Source organism: Triticum urartu, unplaced genomic scaffold (genome assembly GCF_003073215.2).
Source record: "Triticum urartu cultivar G1812 unplaced genomic scaffold, Tu2.1 TuUngrouped_contig_6870, whole genome shotgun sequence".
Taxonomy (NCBI): domain Eukaryota; kingdom Viridiplantae; phylum Streptophyta; class Magnoliopsida; order Poales; family Poaceae; genus Triticum; species Triticum urartu.
Genome location: NW_024117666.1, coordinates 2362 through 10055, shown reverse-complemented (window position 1 = coordinate 10055; position 7694 = coordinate 2362). Strand labels below are relative to the sequence as shown.

Here is a 7694-nt window from a genome sequence, read left to right as displayed (position 1 = left end):
CTTCCATTTATTGGTGCACTTCGATTTCCATATCCACTCAAAGGCTTTGTCAGCCACTTCATCTCGGAAACAGTGGGTGTAGTATTTACTGGACTGGAAGCCCTCGGAGCCCCAAACACATTTCCAGACATCCGTGGCATCTGTCAACTCCACGTCGGCCAAACTGTTTTGAAGATCCTGAAGTTCACCCCTGGCTTGGATGGATAGAGGGAGATTGAAGTTTTGGCCAAGGGTAGACGCAGTTAGCAGATCATGCACAGGCACGTCCTCATATATGGCAAACGAGTAAATCCGGGGGTGGCTGTCCGAAAGGATATTACTGCGCCACATATCTTTCTAAAAAAGGACTGTGGCACCATCACCCACATCCACCGTACTGATCCCCCGATAGATCGATGTTAGCTGCAGGATGTCACGCCACCAGAAGGAGCCACAAGGGTCATTTGCATGCGGTATCGACCCCGCATAATACGCCGACCAGATCAACTTGACCCAAGGCAAGTCCATACGATTGTAGAATTTGTACAACATTTTAAGGAGCAGGCCTTGATTTTGGATCTTGAGGTCAATCACTCCTAGTCCTCCCTTGTTCTTCGGGCGGCAAACCAGCTCCCATGCAGCCAGCGAGACGGCTTTTGTACCATCGTTCGAGCTCTTGGCCCATAGGTAGTATCTCCGTAGCTTGTCAAGATGATCAAGAACTTTTTGTGGGATTTTCATGGAGCACATGGCGTATATCATAAGAGAAGTTATCACCGAATTCACCAATGTGAGCTTTGAGCCGAGATCCAACAGGTTGGCTGCCGAGGAGAGTTTACGTTCTACCGATGTAACGAGGGGCATGAGGTCAGTGACGGTTGGTCGTGTAGTGCCCATAGGCAGCCCGAGGTATGTGAATGGCATGGCCCCAATCGTGCAACCGAACACCCGAGCAAGCCTCGAGGTCGTTTCCGCCGAAGCATTTGCAGTGATCAATGTTGACTTCTGAAATTTAATGCGCAACCCCACCGATGCCGCATAGTCCTGGAGGATACTCTTGATCGTTTCCGCTTGAGAGAGGTCCGCAGGCATCACGAGGATCGTATCATCAGCGTATTGGATCACGGGGTAGTCGTTATCAGGCACTGGAATGGGGAGTTGAAGGGTTCCGGCCCGATAAGCGTCATTAATGGCAGCTTGCAGGAGATCCGCCGCTAAGACAAAGATGAGCGGGGAGAGTGGATCACCTTGGCGCACACCTCGCAGACAGAAAAACTGCCTCCCAGGGGTCCCATTGAGAAGGATCGATGATTTGGCCGTGGAGAATAGGCATTTAATCCATCCGAGCTAACGATCATCAAACCCCATGCACTTCATAATCTCTAACATGGGTGCGTGTTCAATTGTGTCGAATGCCTTAGCGAAATCAAGCTTCAGAATAGCTATCTCCTGCCCTGAAGATTGGCATTGGTGTATGAACTCGAATGCCCATGCTACGCAATCCTGTATAGATCTTCCCTGCAGAAAACCATATTGATTACGGTGTATGATTTTGAGGATAACACATTGCAGACGATTCGCTAGCAGTTTGGTCAGTATCTTGAGGCAGCAATTCAAGAGTGCTATCGGGCGATAGTCGTTGGCTGTCTCTGGGGATTTAGTTTTCGAGATGAGAGTGATAAAAACCAGTGTTCAACCTCTCAAGGTTAAGATTACCTCCATGGAAATCTGAACAGAGCCGATAGAAGTCCTCCTTGATTATATGCCAACAGGACTTTATGAAACTGCCACTAAACCCATCTGGTCCAGGGGCACGGTCTGATGGCAACTCCTTGACAACCTGGTCAATCTCTGCACAAGTGAAAGGAGCTGATAAGGCTTGGAGTCCCTTTACTCTTTTGATCATTCTCTTCAGATCAAAGCGTATGTCAGTCTGACTGGAGTGGCCCAGTCTGTCTTTATACGTTTGGAAGAGTACAGCCTCTTTCCTCACATGATCATGGATGACTGAGTCATCAGGCAAGCGCAGCGAGGCGATGTTGTTCCGTCTGAATATCTCAGTGGCCACTCTATGGAAGAACTTTGTGTTGCCATCACCGAACTTGAAGTATTGGATGGTACATCGTTTTTTCTAGTAGAGCTTTTTGCAGTCCAGAAGGTGGAGCAGATGTCGCTTCAGAATCCTCCTAAAGTTAGCTTTTGGGATATACAGCCTCCTTCTTTCCTCAAGGCCATCAATCTCTAGCAGTGTTTTGTTACAGTTATCGATCAGGCCCGACAGCTTGGAGATTTTCCTACTCCATTGCTTCAGATCATAGCTTAGGGTTTTAAGTTTCTTACACAAGACCGCAACAGCATTGGGGGCATAGCATCTTTTGCTCCAAGATCGTTCAACAGTCTCAAAGAACCCGGGCTGTCTGATCCAAAAGTCCTCAAAACAGAAGATCTTGGATTTTGGATTTTTGGACTGAATGCTGACATAGCAAGGGGCGTGATCAGACGTGGGTTTACCCAGGGGTATGACTATTGTGTTAGGGTATTTGACAGCCCAGTCTACAGATGTGAAGTGCCAATCCAATTGTCCGAGCAATGGATTATTTTGCATATTACTCCAGGTGTACAATCGCCCTTTAATTGGTAACTCTACTAAAGATTGTTGTCTGATGAGTTCATTAAATAGAAGCATATCATTAGCGTCCCCTCCTCCCCTGTTACGGTTGTCTGGCGCTCTAATGAAGTTAACATCTCCGATTAGGAGCCAGTCCTCACCACGAGATATGTCAACATCAAATAACCAGGAAGTAAACAGCGTCCTATTCAGATCAATACATCTGACGACTAAGTCCTCACACTAGGACATCTGACGTGACAATTCCACGACAAAAGCCCTGTTTTTTACTAGTGTGCGGAAATCCGAGACGTATGGCCTAAAGACCCGCTTGGCGTCGATGGGCAGTTGGCTCTGTAAAATTCCTCCATTTAATGCCAAAGTTGCTTACTGATGATGCTTAGTTGCCTACATGCGGTGAAAATTACTCCGCCATGATTTCTATGTTGTCTACGATATATTTGCTACATATAAATTCACTAGCACACGTGGTGCAAGGAAGTTGTTTCGCTTTAATACTAAAGTTGCCTCAAACATAACTTGCTTTTTAAGAAAGCCATATAAACATATCTATATGAGATCTAGTTTTGAAGAGCTCATTACACGAAACCCAATGGTGAAAGCGGGTCTTCGTTCTCAAACTCGGTTCAAAAGTTATAGCTTTTTGAAACAAGTGAGACGTAATAAAGTAAGCACACGTGTAGCTAAACCTTACGTACCATCCACCACTTGACAACGCCTGAAATAACCGTGCATCACACGAGCAGACTATTTCCGCCAGCGCGTAGCTATTGATTCGGATTAGACAATGCGCGCGACGGTGTGCTCGATGCGTCCAATTAATGCAGCTGCGCTAATAAGCATTTACTCCCTCCGTCCGGTGAAGAGTGTACATCTAGAAATTTTAGGACAAATTATGGAGTTGAGTAAAAAATACATTGGAACGTGCAAGCCACCATCTCTCTCCTCTTTAATTACCCAACCCCCAATGAGCTAAGTGCATGTAGAAATTAAGAAGACCATGTGTAGATTGCTATTGGTCTTGATTACCGTATGATAAGAGAGAAGTATTTTTTTCCTATTTTAAAGTGTATTGGGAAGATAGAAGTATACTCTTTTATGAACAAATTTTGAAGCTAGATGAACACTCTTTACCGGACGGAGGGAGTAGTAAGTACTACCTCCGTCCTTGGTTTATTGATCCCCAATGTAATCAGTGTCAAACTTTGACCATAAATTGAACTAACAAAATGTTCATGCATATCACAAAAAATTAAATATTGAAAACTATGTTCAAATATAAATTCAATGATATAATTTTTATTGACATGCACTAACATTTTATCAGTTAAATTTTTGATCAAAATTTAATCCAAATTACAAAGAGGACTAATAAACCATGACGAAGGTAGTACTAGTATATATGCATGAATAAAATATCGAGAGACAGATATCTAAGCCCTCGTGCTGAATTATAACACACGCTGCACTGGCCTGCGCAGTGCTTATTTTTCCACGTACTCCCTATTAATATACTACATCGGTTCTAAAATATGTGTCCTGGTTTCAGTTCAAATTTTGCTCCAAAATAAGTGTTGTGGTTTAGTTCAAATTTGAAATAAAATCACAACACTTTTTTTGAAACTAATAAGTGAGTATTTGAACTGAAACCATGACATTTACTCTCTCCGTTCCGAATTACTTGTCTTAAATTTATCTAGATACGGAGGTATCTAGCACTAAAATGAGTCTAGATACATCCGTATTTGGAACGAAGGAAGTATTTTGGAATGAAGGGAATATAATGCGCACTGCACAGCGCAGGGGCTACGTACGTGGCGAGCGCGGTAGCTAGCATTCGATGATCTCCGGCGCACGGGAATGCTCACCGGCCGGGTATAGATGTATGCAATCAGCCCATGCTTTGTCCGGCTCGTCCGCCGGCTTAATGCACTCCCACGCAGCGCTAACGCACTCAAACCCGGACCCAAACCCAATCATACAAACACGATCAGCCTTGGACATCCGGCCCTTGGCCTCGACGTACGCCAGCTCGTACCACACTGAGCTGCTTGATGTGTTCCCAAACCGGTAAAGGGTCATGCGCGCCGGCTCCACGTGTTCGTCCGATAGCCCGAGGATGCGCTGTACACCATCGATGGCCGTAGGGCCCCCGGTGTGGATGCAGAAGTGATCGAACGCCTTGCGGAAATCCGGGACGTACGGCCTGAAGACCCGCTTGGCGTCGATGGGCAGCTTGCTTCATACGAAAGACGCTGCTCCATGTAATGCAAAGAGCAGCTGCTCGGCGAGTGGCAGGACGAGGGGCCCGATGGCAGTGATGTTGGCCTTTAGAGCATCGGCGGCGACGGCCGGGAGGTCCTTGGACAGGTTCATACCTAAGTGTCCCTCGGCATCCTCCTCCTTGAAGATACACTTGTAGGCGGCATCACTTGCGGCACCCGTGATGGTTCGCACGAAGTGCGTGAGACGGAACCGTGCCTTTTCCTTGGACGTGGACAGGAGCGCGGCAGCGCCGCCCACGCGGAATAGCATGTTGGACAGCTGCATGGGCCGCTCCTTGCCCCCGTAGAAGTTGGAGGTGAGCGTTTCCGTGGAGACGACCACAGCGTACTGCGCACCATGGTGCCGCCGCGTCGCCTGCAGTAGCCTGGTCGCGAGGCCCACCGCCGTCACACCCGCGCTACACCCCATGCCTGATAGGTTTAGGCAGCGGATGTCATGGTGGAGCTTGTATCTGCTCACGATCATGTCGCTGATGGACGGCACTGGGGCGAATACGCTGCAGTTGACGACGAGTATGCTCACGGCGTTAGGGGCAACGCCAGTCTTCGCGAACAGGTCGTCAATGGCAGAGAAGACGCCCAGCTCTGCTTCAGCACGGGCTTCCATCAAGCTTCGGTACACGGGGATGTAGTGGATAGTGGGGGGCAGGTTCGACTCGTTGCCGATGCCACTGCGTTCCAGCACGCGCGTCATGAACTTGATGCCGCGACCGTCCAAGAACGGTGTCAGGTGCATATGCTCAATGAAGGTGGAAATCGGGACGCGGCAGTTGGTACTACCCTTAAAGCAAGCATAGTCGATGAGGTATGCGGTACAGGGACGCAACTTCAAGGTCAGGAATATGGCGGCCACGGTGGCGAGAAGAAGACCCATCAGGAGGAGGTGGTGGGTGTATGGGAAATCGTGAAACCAGCGCAGGAGCAGCATGGGAAGACTCAGCTCTGTCGCGTTGTGGACGATGGTGCATGCAAGCAACAAGATAACAATGCCTAGGAAATGCTTCGCATGCGGTGAAAAGCCCATGGTGTTTAACAGCAGCCAGTCCAAAGCTCCATGTTCTCTGACCAGCCGGAGGTGTTATTTATAGACGCGAGGCGGCGTGGAGAATTTTATTGGGAATTTATCGTAAAACTTCTGTAGGCTGCGTGAAGGAATTCATACTCCCTCCATTTAGTTATATACAAGGCACCATGAAAAATACATTTTACATCAATACATGATTATCAACACTAATTGAAACAAAAGTTAATGATATTTCCTCTGGCAATGGTACACTTACGTATACGTACTGGCCAACGTGGAAGAATAGGTTTCGTGTTTAGAGGAGTGAGGGGCCCACCTCCTTGAAAATCGAGGGAGTTTGGAACTTTCGTAACCATGCATATACTCTTTCGTAGGTTTAGCATATTCGTATTTTCTCATACTAGCAATATGTTTAATACTTACTGACTCAACATCCATTCATTTTTCTATTCCTTCCTTGCATGCATGTAAATAAAAAAATATGCTAGCTTGCAAGCTAGTCATTAAATTTTTTAGCTACACACATGTAATCTAAGTTTGTGGTCTTGTATATAAAAATAAAGTACTATAATTGAAATTCAAATTTGGATAGTAATTAATGAATACATACAGCCAACTTTCACCCACCCATTTTCTTAACGCGTGCCTTGCGTGTCCACGTACGAACGCTCTCTGTCCACAAGCTCACAAAATGTGTTCAAGTAATTAAAGGAGGTAGGCATTTGTTGTAGGGTAAGTGTAAAAACAAAAGGTAATATGATGCGGCGCATCCTTCGGTCTTCCTCATGGACTCTACACCAACTTATCAAGCACCACATGGACCTATGACAAGAGCTCACGCACGTGCCATCGAAATCGAGGTGAACTCACTCCTCTACGAGATAGATATGGATATGGATGAACTTGGATGCTACCTCACCAAAGTGTGCTATGTGTCATTAGGTACAAGGACGACCTCCGCGAAGCAACTAAGGAACATCCCAAAGACCTAGGAGAAGGACCCCAATTCCACAAAAAGATAAAGGCAGCCTACGCAAAGAAGACAACGGCTCCCAAGCAACCCCGTGCACACGGGCCTCCCTGACCCCGTGCACATGGGCCTCCCAGAGACCTACTGGAAGTGAAGATGCGCACCCAATAGACGTGTACCGTGCCCACGGGACCCTAATTTGCACGGGTCTCACTTACCCCGTGCGCACGAGCCTCCCAGGATTCTGCCGTGGTCTTCATGTTTTACGCCCCAACTCATCCCTCAACTCCATCTACCTATATATTTTGTGCCTAGGACATTGTTTAGGGTTAACAAAGTATTGTGAGACATTAGAAAGAGCTTTTCTCCTTGTACCACTCCTCTAGGAGATCAAGACCTCTTAGGAGAACATCCCTAGTGGATATCAGGACCCCTTCAAGGGAAGGATCTCTCTAGATCCTCAAGACCTCATCTCCTCTTCGATTTGGAAGAACTCTACCATTGTGTTTGTTTTCCTTTATTGATCTTGTATTCTTGTGGATCCCAACTATGATATTCTAGTGGATGCGTAATTGGGTTTTGTTTCAGTGAATGTCGGTATAAGAGCAGACCAATCATTGATGGTTACACTAGTGCAGAACCGGGCTTTAGCACCGGTTCGTAGAGGCCTATAGCTTCAGTTCGGTAACCGGCACTAAAGGGTGTGGACTAAAGGTCCCCCCCCCCTAGTACCAGTTCTGCACGAACCACCACTAAAGGTCCACCACGTGGCACGAGCCAGGGCCGTGGGCGGGGAGACCTTTAGTA

General features: G+C 47.1%; 1 pseudogene; it reads right to left on the bottom strand.

The window, feature by feature from the left end:
• Nucleotides 1–4438: 4438 nt before the first annotated feature.
• Nucleotides 4439–5917, bottom strand: LOC125531190 (annotated as a pseudogene).
• Nucleotides 5918–7694: the final 1777 nt, after the last annotated feature.